The sequence below is a fragment of the Bubalus kerabau genome, chromosome 3 (assembly GCF_029407905.1).
Source record: "Bubalus kerabau isolate K-KA32 ecotype Philippines breed swamp buffalo chromosome 3, PCC_UOA_SB_1v2, whole genome shotgun sequence".
Lineage (NCBI taxonomy): Eukaryota > Metazoa > Chordata > Mammalia > Artiodactyla > Bovidae > Bubalus > Bubalus kerabau.
In genome coordinates, this window is record NC_073626.1 from 189,030,512 (window position 1) to 189,047,847 (window position 17,336).

Genomic DNA, 17,336 nt, shown 5'->3' on the forward strand with positions numbered 1-17,336 from the left:
TCCATCACCAACTCCTGGAGCTTGATGATTTATTATAAAAGGATACCGGTCAGGAATAGCCCAGTGGAAGAGATGCAGAAAGCAAGATATGTGAGGAGGGGGCACCGTGATTCCAGCACATTCCTGTGTTCACCAACCCAGAGGCTCTCTGAACCTCACCCTCTCAGGTTTTCATGGCGGCGTCATGACATACGCATGATTGATTGCACCACCGCCCAGCGCTAACTGAACTCAGTGTCCTGAACTGCCCCCTTCCGGTATATAGGAGGGAAGTGGAGAGGTAGGCTTAAAATTTCCAACCTTCTAATCTTAGTTGGTGTCCCTGGCAACCAGCCCCCATCCTTAGGGGCTTTCCAAAAGTCACCTTATTAACATCAAGTCAGGTATGGGTTGAAAGGAGCTCGTTATGAGCAACAAAAGACATCCATCACCTTTATCCATCTGGTGGTGGTTTAGTCCCTCAGTCGTGTCCGACTCGAGACCCCATAGACTATAGCCCACCAGGCTCCTCTGTCCGTGGGATTCTCCAGGCAAGAGTACTGGAATGGGTTGCATTTCCTTCTCCAGGATTTATTCCTCTGGAGCTATTCAATATTTCAGGAACTAAGTAACAAAAGTAAATGTTATAACAAAAGATGCCCCCTATGGCTCTTTTGTAAGAAATGACAAGGGTTTTAGAGCTCTATGCCAGAAACAGGAGAAAAGCCTAATGTATATTTGTTATTATAAATCACAATATGACACAGACCTGACAGGATTCCTGCTGAAGGCAGGTCAGGGTGATCTGACATCAGCGGGAGGAGGTGGAGGAGAAGGAACCCAGTCAGATGTCGAGGGCGACCAAACATCAGGGGGAGATCCTGGCAGAACTAACTTGGCAGGATTGTTGAGAAAGCAGGGCAAAGCAGAGGCGGACACGGAAGCCCAAAGTCAGAGCCCACTCAACAAGACAATTCAGAGGAACCCGCGCAGTTTGGCCAAGGAGAGAACCTTTGTCAACACTAAACGGATCTAAAATGACAAAGACCCGAACCCAGTGCGAGGGAAGATGAGCAAAAGACAAAGAAGATCCAGGGACGGTCCAGGCGTGAGAGACAGCTGGCTTCCTGGAGGAGGTGGCAGGAAGGGGGCTGGGGAGCAAGGGCACCGGACCAGGAGTCGGAAGTCCCTCACCCCCACTTGCCAGGTGGCTGTAAGGGGTCATCTTAGCTTCTCAGCTCTCTGATGACCTCATGAGCTTTGCCATGAAGTGAAAAGGCAAAGTGTTAGGGACCGGGAACCTTGTCCATCATAAAAAGAGCAATGACAAACCGGGTATAGGAAAGAGGCTCTGCTCAGCAATCACGGAACCAGGGTCTTATCCCTAGCTTCACCATCAGCTCGCTGGGTGACCTGAGACCAGGGACCTCCCCTCTCTGGGCTCCACTTTTTTCCTTGTAAAACTCGAGCATCAGATGGGCAGAACTTTGAGAAGCTTTCCAATGCTATTATCCGAGGTTTTATTCCTTTGAAGCTCCTACGTAATTTCAAGGCTTTAAATAGTGTGCCTACGCTGAAGCTATGACTCACATGTTTATACCTCTGAGCCTCTCCCCAACCCCGGCCTCTGAGAGCCAGCTGCCGGCTCAAACTCTCCACTTGGTGTCCAACAGCATCTCACTTCAGCAGGTCCCAAACTGAGCCCCCAGGAGGGCCCCCTCTTCCAATCTGCTCCCCTTACCCCCGACTTCAACCTGCTTCCACCAGGTGGGTCTCCCCCTCCCCCCTGATGACAATCACTCCGTGTTTCCAGCGACATCCTTCTGTTCTTCCCCCGCACCCTGCAGAGGATGAGCCCAAACGACGTCACCTTCCAAGGGCATCTCCACGCGACCCTCTCTCACCGCCTTCCCTGTGCACGGCCCTCCCTTAGATTTCACGTCGGTCTCCTAACTGATCTCCCTGCCGACCCCCGTGATCTTCTGTCTCTCAGTCGTGTCCGACTCTGAGTACTCCTTTGTGCCTCCAACTCAGTGCCCCATGGACAACAGCACGCCAGGCCCCCTGCTCTTCACTGTCTCCCAGAGTTTGCTCAGATTCATGTCCACTGAGCCAGTCGGTGATGCCATCCAACCATCTCATCCTCTGTTGCCCTCCTCTCCTCCTGTCTTCAATCTTTCCCAGCATCAGGGTCTTTTCTAATGAGTCAGCTCTTCGGAAAGGTGGCGAAAGTATTGGAGCTTCAGCATCAGTCCTTTCAATGAATATTCAGCGTTGATTTCCTTTAGGATGGACTGGTTGGATCTCCTTGCAGTGCAAGGGACTGTCAAGAGTCTTCTCCAACACCACAGTTCAAAAGCATCAATTCTTCAGCGCTCAGCTTTCTTTACAGTCCAACTCTCACATCCTGCTGGAAAAACCATAGCTTTTAAAAACAAAACAAAACAAAAAAAAACCATAGCTTTGACTATATGGACCTTTGTCAGCCCTCTCTCAACATAGCAAAGGGATCCACTTGAAAGATAAGAGAAGTGTGTCCCTCTTCGGCTCAGTGCTCTCCAGGAGCTGCCCTGCCATTCAGAGTACACGCTGAAGCCCTAGATGACCTACCTGCATCTCTCGGGCTTCCCTGGAGGCTTAGATGGATAAGAATCCGCCTGCAACGCAAGAAGTCTGGGTTGGATCCCTGGGTCGGGAAGATCCCCTGGAGAAGGGGATGGCTATCCACTCCAGTCTTCTTGCCTGGAGAATCCCATGGACAGAGGAGCCCGGCGGGCTGCAGTAGATAAGAGCCCCCTCTCGGGCCCTGGAAGGGGGTCCCCCTTCCAGCAACAACAGCAGCCTCCTTGACTGGGGATGCTCAACACAGGAGCGTGCACCTACCTCAGGACCTTGCAGCCGCCTTCTGCCTTCTCCCTGCTTCCCACAGGCATCCTCCTGTTTCCTGGCTAGCTCCACAGCCAGGGTGTCTCCTTCCCGGTGAGACCGGCTCTGCGCAGCCCTGTTTGCAATTATAAACCTTCCCACACGGCACTCTTTCTCCCCTCCCACTAACTGGCATCGTCCCCTCAATCAGATCACAAGTCACACCTTTATCTTGTTTACTATTGCTGTTTGGTCATTAAGTCATATCCAACTCTCTGTAACCCTATGGACTGTAGCCCACCAGGCTCCTCTGTCCACGGGATTTTCCAGGCCAGAATACTGAGGTGGGTTGCCATTTCCTTCTCCAGGGGGATCTTCCTGACCCAGGGATCAAACCCATGCGTCCTGCAATTGGCAGGCTTTGGCAGGTGGATTCTTTACGGCTGAGCCACCAGGGAAGTCCTGCGTACTGTACTGCATACAGGAAGTCCTCCCCACAACGCACGGAAGCCCGCGGAGGACAGGGTCTGTTTCTGCACTGCCTACTATTGTATCCTTGGTGCCAGAACAGCACGGGGCTCGCGGTCCAATAAACAAGGCCAAAGGAATTCTTCCAACAGGTGGTGCTTTGGAAGAAGGGAAGGAAAGCAGCGTAGGGAAGGAAACGTTCCCTTTCTTCCCTCCGAGGTTCTTTGGCTGGTCTAATAATTAAATTGACATAAGACAGATGAACGGGAGAAAGACAAATTTAATTTCGTACATACAGGAGCTCAGAAAAGTATGAGACTCAAAACAGTGACAGGAGCAGGATGCCTCTATGCCTTTAGACAAAGAGACAACTTGCGAAGGACGGGCAAGACACAGAAGCCTGGGCTCGGGCTGGGAAATCGGTGAGGAAGTATCAAGCTTCGTTTATGCACGCGGGCTCAGTCACTTCAGTGGTGTCCGACTCCATGCGACCCTGTGGACTGTAGCCCACCAGGCTTTTCTGTCCATGGGATTCTCCAGGCAAGAAGACTGGGGTGGGAGGCCGTGCCCTCTTCCAGGGGATCGTCCCAACCTAGGATTGAACCTGCCTTTCCTGCATTGCAGGCGGATCCGCTGCTGCTCAGCCAGCAGGCAAGTCCAACAAGATTTCCTTATACCGCCTTCTCAGCCCTGAATTCCCTCCTGCACTAAGATGCCACCGTCGACCCTCCTCGTAGAGGGGGCACACTCCACCTGGGAGGCTTATTTCCTGTTTTCCGGGGACCAAGAAAGGCGGAGTGTCCTTCTTGCACTGGCTGTTTCTCAAGTAAGTTTAATTCAAGATGCTCAATGTGCCAAAACGGCGTACTTGGGGGTAGGATATTCCGCTCCCCTTCAGAAGATCAAGATGATCAATGTGCCAAAACGGCGTACTTGGGAGTAGGATATTCCGCTCCCCTTCAGAAGATCAAGATAATCAATATGCCAAAATGGCGTACTTTGGGGGTAGGATATTCCGCTCCCCTTCAGAAGATCAAGTGAATTCTCAGATATTCACCTTAACTCTGAACATTGCTTACATTTCAATTTTGCGTTCCACCGTCCCCTCCCCATCTCTACCTCCCAACTTCCCCCCCGAAATAATTTACATATAGGGCCGCCTGCTCTCCCATTTGTGGAAATACTCCTGGGCCGGGGCAAATAAATGTCCTGAGTGAATCAGGCGAGCCTCCCTCTCCTGGTAGAGGTCACTGTTAGAGAAAAATGATTCACCTGCCTCACTCTGCTCCTTGGCTATAAATCCATCCCTGAAACCACCTCCCCTCCCCTCCCAGCCCATCTGCGAGGCATTCAGTCGGGTTGTCTCTCTCCATATTGCAATAGTCTCTCCCCCATTGCCATCATTGTTTCTAATAGTCATTTATTGGCCTCCTCCAGTATCTTCACGGCGGCATTTGGGTCTAGTTCCCTGACCGGGGACGGAACCTGGGCCCCTGCACTGGGAGCACGGAGTCATAGCCACTGGACCCCCAGGGACGTCCCTCCTGCGATCGTTTTCATTCATCCTCCTCACAGTTTTTAACCATGTCCAGGGCAGTCCCTCTTCTCTTCAGACGCATGCATTGTCGTGGCCAGGTCTTACACACGCAGGCACACGCATTCCTGATGGGTTGGGCTCCGGGCCTCCTCCAGGCACCTTCCCCTTGGCAGGAAAGCCCTCTGCTGCGCTGTTTCTGTATCTCTCGTTAGCCTCTCTCTCCTTACCTGGGTCCCCACTCTGAAACCAGGCAGCTCGGTGACGGTTAATGCTGGGGGACCCTTGCCCCAGGACCATGGAGAACAGGCACTGAGCCACCCAGGTGTTTGGCCAGGTGTCTGGCAAGAGTCCTCCTCCAGGCGCATGAGGGAGAGGAGGGACCAAAGGGAACTTCTGGAGTGACTGGCACGGTCCATACCTCGACAAGGGGAGACCTACATCGTCATATGCACTTGTCAGAACCGATCAGACTGGTAGCGGGCAGTGCGAGGGAGGCTCGAGAGAGGGTATTCATGTGTACTTACGGATGGTCGGGGGCCTCCCTGGGGGCTCAGACAGTCAAGAAGCCACCTGCCATGCAGGAGACCCACGTTCGATCCCTGGGTCGGAAGTTCCCCTGGAGAAGGGAACTGCTCCCCACTCCAGTAATCTTGCCTGGAGAATTTCATGGACAGAGGAACCTGGTGGGCCACAGTCCATGGGTCACAGAGAGTCGGACACCACAGCGACTGACAAATAGATGATTCACGCCGTTTACACTGGAAGCCAACAGAAGGTTGTAAAGCGATTATCCTCCAATTAAAATTTTAAACCTGATCAGACTGTGCCTCAGCGCCGATGCGTTTCACTGCGGGTGGAGAGGGTCTTAAGGAAAAAAGCAGGGGAGGGAGGGAAGGATTCCATTCGAGGAAGAGAGGGATGGGAGAGCAAAGGCTTAATCTCCCCGCTGGCCTGAATGAACTGGAAGGTAGAGAAAGCAGTTTCCAAAAAATGCTGAAACTGCTCTTAAAAAGAGAGAGCAGGTGTAAAATTCACACATGGGGCCTGTTTTTTCCACCATCCCGAACGCATGGAGATTGCGGCCAAGCCTACAAATACGTGCGAGGAGCCGGCCGGTCTCAGCCTTTGTCCGGAGAGCGACTCTCCGCCCCGGGGAGGGAGGGGCCGTCCCTAGTGGAGTCAGGAGGACCCGTGATTCTCGGCAGGAGCAGCCAAATCCCGAAGGCCCCCATCCCAGCTCCAGGCTGAGATCAGCACTCAGGTCTGCCCAGAACGAACGGCCAGTGTTGGGACGTCCCCACTGGTCCAGTGGTCACTTGGGATCTGGGGGACAAGGGTTAGATCCCTGGTCAGGGAACGAAGATCTCACATAGCAACCTAAGCCCTCCAGCCACGACTACTGAAGCCTGCCTGTTCTCAGGCCCGCCCACCACAACTGGAGAGTCCTTGGGCCACAAGGAAAGATCCTGCAAGATGCAAGGGAGATCCTGAGTGCAGCGGCTAAGACCTAAGGCAGCCAAATAAATAAATAGATTAATATATATATATACATATACACACACAAAAATGGATACTATTATACAAGTACAGAGTGGCTGGGAAGAGGCAAGGCTTTAGACTCAGCAAAGAGGTCAGGGGTCAGGTCAGCCAAAGGTTAACTACAGGTGGTGTGGAGGACCTCGGGTCAAGTCCTAGCTCTGCCCAGGATCACAGATGCTGCTTTGAGAGAGGACCTCACTGCTTCAGGAAAAGGAAATGGCAACCCACTCCAGTATTCTTGCTTGGAGAATCCTATGGACAGAGGAGCCTAGTGGGTTGCTGTCCATGGGGTCACACAGAGTCGGACATGACCGAAGCGACTTAGCATGCACGCATGCGTTGGAGAAGGATATGGCAACCCACTCCAGTGTTCTTGCCTGGAGAATCCCAGGGACAGAGGAGCCTGGTGGGCTGCCATCTATGGGGTCGCACAGAGTCGGACACGACTGACGCAACTTAGCAGCAGCAGCAGCAGCTCCCTGCTTCTCAGTTTCACCCTCTGTAAAATGGGGACGATGGTGAAAATAGCTCCCACCTCACGATCCTCCCATCAGGCTGTAGACCCTCTTGGCTGGACGGATACCCATTCACCGGTCACAGGACCAGGGGTGGGAGGGAAGGACATCTGAAAGCGGAGGCGCATACAATCTCATCACCCTTCCAGCAGAAGCCCCCACTCTCTGCTTGCATGCCTCCAGGAACAGGAAGCTCACCACCCAAGTTCAGCCTTGTCCTTCCTGGAGGCTGGCTGTTGCACTCTGGGGAGTCCTGCCCTCTCTGGACCGCACTGGGCCAGGTGGCCACAGGCCCAGCTCTGCAGCAGGATGATCTTATGGTACAGGGAGCAGAAACACAGAATTATATAAAATTACTCCCACATATGGGGCTTCCCAGCTGGCACAGGTGGTAAAGAATCCTCCTGCCAATGCAAGAGATGCAAGAGATTTGAGTTTGATACCTGGGTCAGAAAGATCCTTTGGAGAAGAAAATGGCAACCCACTCCAGTATTCTTGCCTGGGAAATTCCAGGGACAGAGGAGCCTGGTGGGCCATAGCCATGGGATTGCAGAGTCAGACACAATTGAGCACGCACGTGTGCGCATGCAAATACCCATATACAGATACACGCACACACACATACAGCTTCCCTGGCGGCACAGACCGTAAAGAATCCGCCTGCAAAGTGGGAGACCCCGGTTCGATCCCTCGGTTGGGAAGGAAACCCTGGAGGAGGGCATGGCAACCCACTGCAGTATTCTTGCCTGGAGAATCCCACGGACAGCGGAGCCTGGTGGACTACAGTCCATGGGGTAGCAAAGAGTCGGACACGACTGAGCAACTTCACAGACACACGTACACATAGTACATAAACCTTAGCCCAGCGCCTGGTAACTGCTCGCCCCGGACTAGTTCCCATGATTATCAGCATTATCTCTGCTTTACCAAACGTGAGCTTACCTTAATCGATTCACCTCTCTGAGCTTCTGTCTCCTGGAAGGAACAATGCCTTATTCCAATAAAATAGTGTGTGCTAAGTACTCAACACTTCCTAGAAAAAGCACAAGAAAAGGTAGCTTTAATTATGATGATTTCTCAAAACGGCTGCCCTTTGTTCGCCAGCTTTCTTCTGGGCCCCTGATCCATCTGTGTTTAGCATTTAGATCCCTCCTGGGCAGGAACTAAATTGCTTTCTGAGGGTCCAGCCCCGGAGCAATGAGAATTTGAGGTTTAGCCACTGCTCCTTGATCTGTTCTTACAGGTCCTCACCACAACAAAATCAGCCAAAGTGGCTGTCTTTAAGTTTTTAAAAATAAAGGCCTTCAGAGGGAAAACATTACAGTAAGAAGCTACGGTAGGGGAGTTCCATGGATAAAGAGAACCAGGAAAGACTTTCTCGACACCAGAGAACCCATTTTGGCCGAGGCCATTCCCCAGTGCTAGCCCAGGAGCCCAACCCAGTAATTTGAGCGCTTAAGGGAGAAAATGCAGAAATGAGGGAGGAGCAGGCCAGAAACAATAGGGCAGCCTCGGGGCAGGTCGGTTCCTCCAGGGATTTACACAAGAACATGACTTTTTTTTTTTTTTTTTTTGACCTCGCCACACAGCTTGTTAGATGCTATTTCCCCAACCGGGGATCAGAGGCAATCCCCCTGCAGCGGAGGAGTGGACTCGACCACTGGACCACCAGGGAAACCCCACATAATGATACACGACCAAGTTCTGCAGGAGCTAAGGCCCCCACCAGGTGGAGGATGGGATGATGCCGAGTTCAACCCACTGAGCTTAGACTCTGTAGACCTTTGCCCCAGTTCTGTGCTGAATTCTCTACTCAAGCCCTCTCACATCAGCATCTACCCTTAGCTTAAAACGTCCCCAAATTTGCTGTTTGGGGAGACGCTGCTTTGGGAGAGATCCCCAGGGTTCTTCTTATTTGCTCTGAGGAATAAATCCTTCTTCCTCCCGATTTTTGGCTTGGTTGTGTCTATTGGCTAAGCACCCACCAAGAAGTGGGCCCAGATGTCAGGTATCTTTGCCTGGCTGAGTCACTAGCTGGCCGGGCCGGGGAGGCAGGGCAGCGGAGAGACACAGCCTGTGGGCTTCTGAGTGTGAAGTCAGGGGCTTTCCGTGCCACAAATGGGGTTCGCAGTGCTTCACGGGAGAACCGTGGAAAGGTACCACCATGGAGAGGCCCAAGCGAGGCCCTGGGTCTGCAGCTGGTTCGTTAAAGTAAGTCCCACAGATGCAAGTCAAATCATGATACTGCATACCTTAAACTTAACCCGCGCTGTATGTCAATCGGGAAATGAAGTGAAAGTCGCTCAGTCACGTCCTACTCTGTGGCTCCATGGCTCCAACCGACTCTGTGGCTCCATGGAATTCTCCAGGCCAGAATACTGGAGTGGGTAGCCCTTCTCCAGGGGATCTTCACAACCCAGGGATCGAACCCAGGTCTCCCACATTGCAGGCAGATTCTTTACCAGCTGAGCCACAAGGGAAGCGCAAGAATACTGGAGTGGGTAGCCTATCCCTTCCCCAGCAGATCTTCCCAATTCAGGAATTGAACCGAGGCCTCCTGCATTGCAGGCAGATTCTTTACCAACTGAGTTATCAGGGAAGCCCATGTAGGTCAATTACATCTCCACAAAACGAAGGAAAAAGTTTCATCGTTCACAGGTCTGCAAAATGTCTTCAATTAAGTCCACTGAGTCTGGTCTCAGGCCATGCCAAGTTCACGATCTTTTTTTTTCCCCTTTTTTTGGTTGCACTGCTTGGCATGCCGGATCTTAGTTCCCTGACCAGGAGTCAGGGACGACTGAGTCGCCTGCAAGGGGAGCGTGGAGTCTTAACCACTGGAAACGCCTTTGATCTTTCATCACCTTCAGCGTGCTAGAGCCCCGCCATGAAATAGAGCAATTCTGCTGTTCTTTTCAGGTGCAGCTGACTTACAATAGCAGTTGCCCTGAAGGTCCCCAAAGCGCTGCTGCAAATGGAAACACATCTACAGAGAGATGGCTCATCGGACCGTCTTTCTCCCCCTTCTTTGCTTCAGTGATCTCTGTATCGTTTTCATATTTTAAAATGACTTTTTTTTTTTGGTTCATCACGTCCACTTATGTGAGAGTCCTAGAGTAGTCAAAGCCGCGGAGACAGAATGTAGAAGGAAGGGGGCCCGAGGCGGGCGTTGCTGTTTCACGGGTTTGCAGTTTCAGTTTGGGAAGATGCGAAAGTTGGGGAGCTGGACGGTGGTGCAGGTTACGGAACGATGTGAACGTACTCGGCACTGCTGCACTGAACACGCCAAAACGGTTAAAGCGGGGACTCCTTAGCTGTCTAGTGGTTAGGACTCCCCACTCTCATTTCCGAGGAGGGCCTGGGTTCAATCCCTGGTTGGGAAACCAAGATCCCACAAGCGGCTCGTTGAGGCCCAGAAAAACAAAACATTTCTAAAAAAATAAAATGATTAAAATGGTCAATGTTATGTTTTATGTATGTGTATAACCACCATCTAAGACTTCTAACTGAGAAAAGAAACACCGTCCTGGGGCGAAGCCCACGGCGGCTGTGACGGCGGAACGGAGCCCCGCCAGCTCCCGTCCTGGGCGACGGGTAACTGCGCAGGGCAGCTGCAGCGGCATTTTGCAGGACTGAACCACAGGCAGCACGGAGACAGGAGAGAAAATCACAAGAGGAGCCCCTGCCCTTCACCACTTCCCTTCTTCCTGGCGACAGTTCCCCAAACACCACACAGCAGCTGGAACCCAGGCAGAGCCCCGAGGGCCTGCCTTTGGGCAGCAGAAATGTCTGGAAGCGCCAGAGGGGCATTCTCCCTGGCCAAGCCTCCGACCTCGGTGCCTCAGCTTCCTCATCTGTGACAGCGAGATAAAAAGACCATAGACTTCATAAGACCATTATGAGGCTTAAATAACCAAGTTAAAATATGCAGAACCATCAAAACCTTTATACGGCGTGTTCTAAGGGCAACATGTCTACCCTTTCAGTCCAGTCGCTCAGTCGTGTCTGACTCTTTGCAACCCCATGGACTGCAGCACGCCAGGCCTCCCTGTCCATCACCAACTCTCGGAGTTTACTCAAACTCATGTCCATTGAGTCGGTGATGCCATCCAACCATCTCACCTCTGTCGTCCCCTTCTCCTCCCGCCTTCAATCTTTGCCAGAATCAGGGTCTTTTCCAATGAGTCAGTTCTTCACATCAGGTAGACAAAGTATTGCAGCTTCAGCTTCGGCATCAGTCCTTCCAGTGAATATTCAGGACTGATCTTTAGGATGGACTAGTTGGATCTCCTTGCAGTCCATGGGACTCTCAAGAGTCTTCTTCAACACCACAGTTCAAAAGCATCAATTCTTCGGCGCTCAGCTTTCTTTATATTCCAACTCACATCCATACATGACCACTGGAAATATGATAGCTTTGACTAGACGGACCTCTGTTGGCAAAGTAACGTCTCTGCTTTTTAATATGTTGTCTAGATTGCTCATAACTTTCCTTCCAAGGAGTAAGTGTCTTTTAATTTCATGGCTGTAATCACCATCTGCAGGGAACAAGAAAATAAAGAGAACAAGAAAATAAAGTCCGTCACTATTTCCACTGTTTCCCCATCTATTTGCCATGAAGTGATGGGACCGGATGCCATGATCTTCATTTTCTGAATGTTGAGTTTTAAGCCAGCTTTTTCACTCTCCTCTTTCACTTTCATCAAGAGGCTCTTTAGTTCCTCTTTGCTTTCTGCCATAAGGGTGGTGTCATCTGCATATCTAAGGTTATTGATATTTCTCCTGGCAATCTTGATTCCAGCTTGTGCTTCCTCCAGCCCAGGGTTTCTCATGATGTACTCTGCATATAAGTTAAATAAGCAGGGTGACAATATACAGCCTTGATGTACTCCTTCCAGATTTGGAACCAGTGCATTGTTCCATGTCTGGTTCTAACTGTTGCTTCCTGACCTGCATACAGGTTTCTCAGGAGGCAGGTCGGGTGGTCCGGTATTCCCTTTACATATTCAGCAAAGATGTGCTAGGTGTGCGGAGTGTTTGGTGTTAGGAATTTAAAATGCATCTACCAGTGATGACGGGGGCTTTCCAGGTGGCACCAGCGGTAAAGAACTCGCCTGCCAATGCGGGAGAGTTGGGGTAGATCCCTGGGTAGGGGAGGAGGGCATGGCAAGCCACTCCAGTCCTCTTGCCTGAAGAGTCCCATGGGCAGAGGGGCCTGGCAGCTCCAGTCCACGGGTCACAGAGAGTCGGACACGGCGGGGGGACGGAGCTCACACTCAGTGATGATGCCAGGAACGCGTGCTGCTCTGGCAGGGTCTGCAGCATCCCTGTTCTTTTGGGGAGCAGTCGGCATCAGGAGCCTTAAAAATAGGCATGCCCTCTGCCCCAGTAATTCTCCTTCTGGGAATAAGCCTGAAACAATAATCCTAAGTGCAAACAAGCTCTGTGATTTTGTTTAGTCACTGATTCAGAACTTGTTTTTAACACATGCATGAAATGGTTTGGGAAGGAGCCGTTCTCTAGTGCAAGGCGTAGTAAGGATTGAAGGAAGTCTGTGTTTCTGGTTGAGGTCCTTATTTCAGTTTGACTCCTAAGACGGGGAGATTTCCCAGGCTTCTCTGAGTCTGAGCAGAGGTGCTGACCGGAACTTCGGTGTCCCCGCCCCTGGTGCAGGCCTTACGTGTACCCCCTGGAGGAACCTAGGGAGCCCACTCTCGCAGGCAGGTATTTTGCCTGAAGCACCCTTCTTGGCCCCTGGCATGGCCAGGCCGGCAGGTGGAAAGCTGGGAATGCCCCCAGCCCGTGGTACCCTGGGTTGAGGGCCGTGCCCAGCAAAGCAAGTTTGAACTGGGCGCCTCTCCAAAGGCTTCTCCTCTTCAGTTTCACTCCCAAACCCATGATTCTCCAGGTTCCCAGGACCCAGGGTGTCCTGGGCTGAGCTGGGTTGGGAGGAAGGCAGTGGTTTCGCGAAGCTGATTGGCTGCAGAGGAGGTGGCAAACCAGGGACCCACGGTCCGGAGGGTGGGGGACTCCCAGGGATGCAGCACCCCTGGGGGACTCTCCCAGGGAGGTTTCACCAGGTCCTTAGGAGGAGGACCAAGGTGCGGGGTCCCAGTCCCGGGACCGCCAGGGAAGTCCCTCTGCTGAAACTGTTGTGCGACTTCTGAGAACTCCGTTCAGCTCTCTGAGCATCAGAAAAACAGCAGTGGGGACGATAATAAGACCTGCTCCTCGGACTGTTCTGAAGATGATGTCAGAGAATTTGTGAAGCACTTTTGGACACACACGTGAGAAATTGTTCATTATTTTCCAGAAGCAGTAGAGTGTGCGGTAGAGATCACTGACTCGGAACCAGTGGGGCCTGTGTTCCGATCCTGCATTTCTAGATGCTTAACTTTGGAGTACTGGCGTGAGCTCTCTGGGCGCTCTGTAAACCAAGGTTGGCAACAATAGCACCGAGTCACAAGGGCTGCTGTGAGTAATACACGCAAAAATATTTCCAAGGCCTGTCCCGTCAGCAGCAGCAGCAAGGCCACCACCGTTACTGGGAAATCAGAGAAGGCCGCCGGAAAAGCGTAACCCTGGAAGGCTGGGAAGGAGTTTGAAGGACTCAGGATGGCCCTGAGCACAGGACAAGCACCTAAGAAGTATTCTGCAGAACGTGGCGGGGAGGGGGTGGCAGGACGGCATAGACCCAGCTTCTACAGACAGCCTGGGGTCCAGGAGTGAGACTGGTCAGTCTTGTGTTTGAATCTGTATTGGGTTCTCCAGAGAATCAGAACCCGTAGGACATACAGACATAAAACACAGAGATGCATTGTACCCAATTGGCTCATCTGCTTCTGGAGGCCGAGCAGGTCTATGACCCGCCGTCTGCAGGCTGGAGGCTCATGAAAGAAGGTGGATAGTGCCAGGTTTGATCCCTGGGTCGGGAAGATCCCCTGGAGGAGGAAATGGCAACCCACTGCAGTATCCTTGCCTGGAGAATCCCATGGGCGGAGGGGCCTGGTGGGCTACGGTCCTTGGGGGTCACAGAGAGTCGGACACGACCGAGTGACTAACGAGCCCAAAGGCCTGAGTGGGAGCAACCGTGTAAGTCTGGGTGTGAGTCTGAAGTGGTAGCGACAGAGGCGGAAGAAGCTGGGCGGTCCCCACTGCTGCAGAGAGAGCCGTTTGCCCTTTTGTTCTGTTCAGCCCTCGAGGGTCTGGATGACAGACATTCACCGGGCCGAGGCTGCTCTTCACGGCCTATCAGTTCAAACGCTCATCTTTTCCAGAAACCAGCTCCCAACCACACCCAGAAGTCATGTTTTCACCGGCTATCTGTGCGCCCCTGAGCCCAGTGGGCTGACGCATAAAACTAACGGTCACAGGCTCCTGGCTCTGCCTCCCACCGGCTGTGGGGATTTTCTCAGCCTCAGTCTCCTGGCAGGAAAGCAGGGTCCTGACAACACCGCCCTGCAGGCCAGGAGTCTGTGCAACGTGCGCGATGGGGACTTTGTAGGGCACAGTCACTGTGAAAGCGCCGTTAAGAGTTCAACCGAGCAAATCTGAAGACCTGGCTTTAGTCAAGGGTCCCTACATGGCGCAGCAGCTCACCCAGCATCTGGAAGGCCACGCGGGGGAGCAGACAAATACTAGGCGTTTATGGGAAGACGGGCGGAGCAAGGGAGCTCCTGACGCCAGCAGAGGAAGACCAGGGTTTCATTTCAGGCCAGGATGGCTTCCTGGGTGGAGGGAGGGAGTGGCAGGGATTTTATCACGAAGATGCCTCTTCCCCTGGGGGATGGCGAGGTCCCACAGGACAGATGACCTCAGAGGTGCTGACTGGAACATTCCAGGGTGGTGGATGAAGGTTACATTTCTGGGAAAGGTTGAAACTGCAGCTTGACCAGGTAGGAAGTCTTGGTCTGGTACCATGGGCTTTATTTAGTATCAGTGATGCCACTTTGGACCTGGAGCTTTCTCCGTGACAGGCTCTTCGGGGAAACGGCAGCGCTGTGCCCACTCCTTAGAGCTGCTCGCCCCTTCCCCCGCCCCGGGACACAACATCCGTCACCCACCTCTCATCCCTTTACCTGGGCGCTCTCCCATCTCCTCCAACATTGCATTAAGCTCAAGTTTCTCTCTGCAGTTGGGGTTGGCAAACTTTGTTTTGCAAAGGCCCAGATTGTAAATATTTTTGGCTTTTTGAGCAAAGAGGGACCCTTGGGGACCCTATGTGGATACTCATATAACGAGGGAAAATAGATTTTCACAAATGCTTTAGCGTTGGTTTACAAATTCTAAAGTAATAATTGAATAGAATTTTTTAAACACAGATCTACCAATGAACAGAGCAAAATCCTTTAGGGAAGGGGATAACATTTTGCTTACCTGGGGTTCAAATGAAGAACCGGTTCTCAACTCCCAGAGTTAAGAACTTCTTAGCTTGAATTTGATCTCTCTGAGTGCTTTTCCTTTTTCTGAAGGTCTTGGGCCATTTCTCACCAACTCCTTCCTGTCACTTGTGATTGGCTGGATCTTGTTGCAAAGAGAACCACCAGGACGGTTATCCACGCTCTGCTGTCCTGACTAGCCTTATCCTCTTGGGCATTGCTCACCTGCCTGGTATTTACCGAGCGACTACTAGGTTCTGAAAGCTGTGCCTAGACCTGTGGACCCAGCAGCCAGCAAGGCGGGCCTGAGCCCTCCCTCTTCAAGCTTCTGGCCTCGTGGATGGAAAAGTCAACGTGACCTTTCTGAGCCTCAGCTTTCCTGTCTATAAAATGGGCATAATAATCTGTGACAAACGTCCTGACCAGATGGTTGAGACTCGAGACAGAAGACTGACTTGCAAACTTGAAAGCATCCTACTGTTGGAAACAGGGGCCTTCCGAGTTTATGGTTTTTAGCTGCCTTTTATTGGCAGAAATCAAGAGACTTTGACAAGCAACCTTCAAGATCTCAATGCAGTTGGTAGGGATGGCAGAGAAGGAATGGGAGAGACATCAGTTACCAGGGGAATCTGGACCGTTCCTGGTATGAGGCTAACCCTGGAGCATCCCATGTATTTGGGGAGAGGGGGTGCGGAGGGAAGTGGTCCCGCATGCCCCTCCGGCCTCTGTAAATGCTCTTGCCTCAACTGGGGCCTCACTGTTCAGTCGCTAAGTCGTGTCCGACTCCCTGCGACCGCGGGGACTGCAGCTCGCCAGGTTTCCCCGCCCTTCATGTCTCCAGGGCTTTGCTTTAAGCCGGTGATGCTATCTAACCATCTCATCCTCGGTTGCCTGCTTCACCTCTTGTCCTGAGTGGCTGGAATTCTCTCCAGCTTGAAAGAGCCGGTGGGTGGAGCCAAGTATTTAAATTCTCACTGTGAAGCCCCGCCCCAGTCCTCCGGGCTGGTCTCCTCCCTTGATCTCCTTCCGCCCCCGCAGCTAAATTACCGGCTCTTAACTGCTCTTCTCCTGGGGGCTGCCCGCCTCTTGCCCCAGGCCAGGGATGTCGTTTGTCCCACAAATGAACCTCCAGGCAGAGAACATGCTTTTCTAGGGACAGAGGCCCCAAACAGTGAGAAAGGGGACCCAGCAGAGGCCAGGGACCCAGCAGAGGCCAGGAACCCAGGAGTCCCTTTTCCTGCTGAACTTCAGGCATGACCCAAGACTTATTAGCTTAGAACTAACTAATCAGATACTTAAGAGTCAGGGGAACATTGGCATTTTCTTGTTTAATCGTTTTCAAATTATTTTAGCAGTGCAATCTTTTCTTCAAACAAAATCCTGCAGGGATCACAAATAAAGACAGGAGGTGGCGGAGTGTTATGGTTTTTTAAAAATCCACGCTGGAAAGGGTAGGCATAAAATCAACTTCAATTTTAAAAAAGGTTAGAAAAAAGGTATAACTTTCAACAAATAATGCTGAAGCCATGAACTTAACCTAAATCACACACCTAATACAAAAACGTGAAAACATTTTGCTGTACAGAAATGAACACAAATGTTGTACATTGTAAATCGACTATACGTCAATACAAAAATAAATTTTAAAAAGCATGCAAAAATTAACTCCAAATGGATTACAGACTTAAAGGTAAAGCATTAAACTATAAAACTTTTAGAAGAAGCATAGGTGACTGTCTTTCACACCCAGGACTAAGGTCCTCAGCAAAATCCATGAGAGAAAAAAATTGATAAACTGGACTTCATCAAAATGAGAAAATATTTGTAAACCACAGACCTCACAAAGGACTTATAGCTGGGGCAGGGGTGGGGGGAAGCCTCTCAAAACTCAAGAGAAAAAAATCCAATTTGAAAATGGGCAAGAGACATTTCTGGGTTTTGTTTTTTGGGTTTTTTTTTTTTGGCCATGCAGGATTTTAGTTTTCAACCCGGGGATCGAATCTGGGCCTTCATCGAAGTCCTAACAACTGGATCATCAGGGAATTCCCAAAAGACATT

General features: G+C 51.6%; 1 long non-coding RNA gene across 2 annotated transcripts; it reads right to left on the reverse strand.

Moving 5' to 3' along the window:
• Positions 1–1,074: 1,074 nt before the first annotated feature.
• On the reverse strand, positions 1,075–16,860 carry LOC129647973 (uncharacterized). Of its 2 annotated transcripts, none has more exons than XR_008712598.1 (3): positions 15,277–16,860; positions 7,846–7,936; positions 1,075–2,389 (listed from the first exon to the last, which is right to left on the reverse strand). It is a non-coding gene; the product is annotated as an uncharacterized LOC129647973 (long non-coding RNA). The 2 variants fall into 2 exon arrangements; XR_008712597.1 differs by lacking the exon at positions 15,277–16,860 and adding an exon at positions 2,590–2,636 and having other exon boundaries at positions 7,846–8,314.
• Positions 16,861–17,336: the final 476 nt, after the last annotated feature.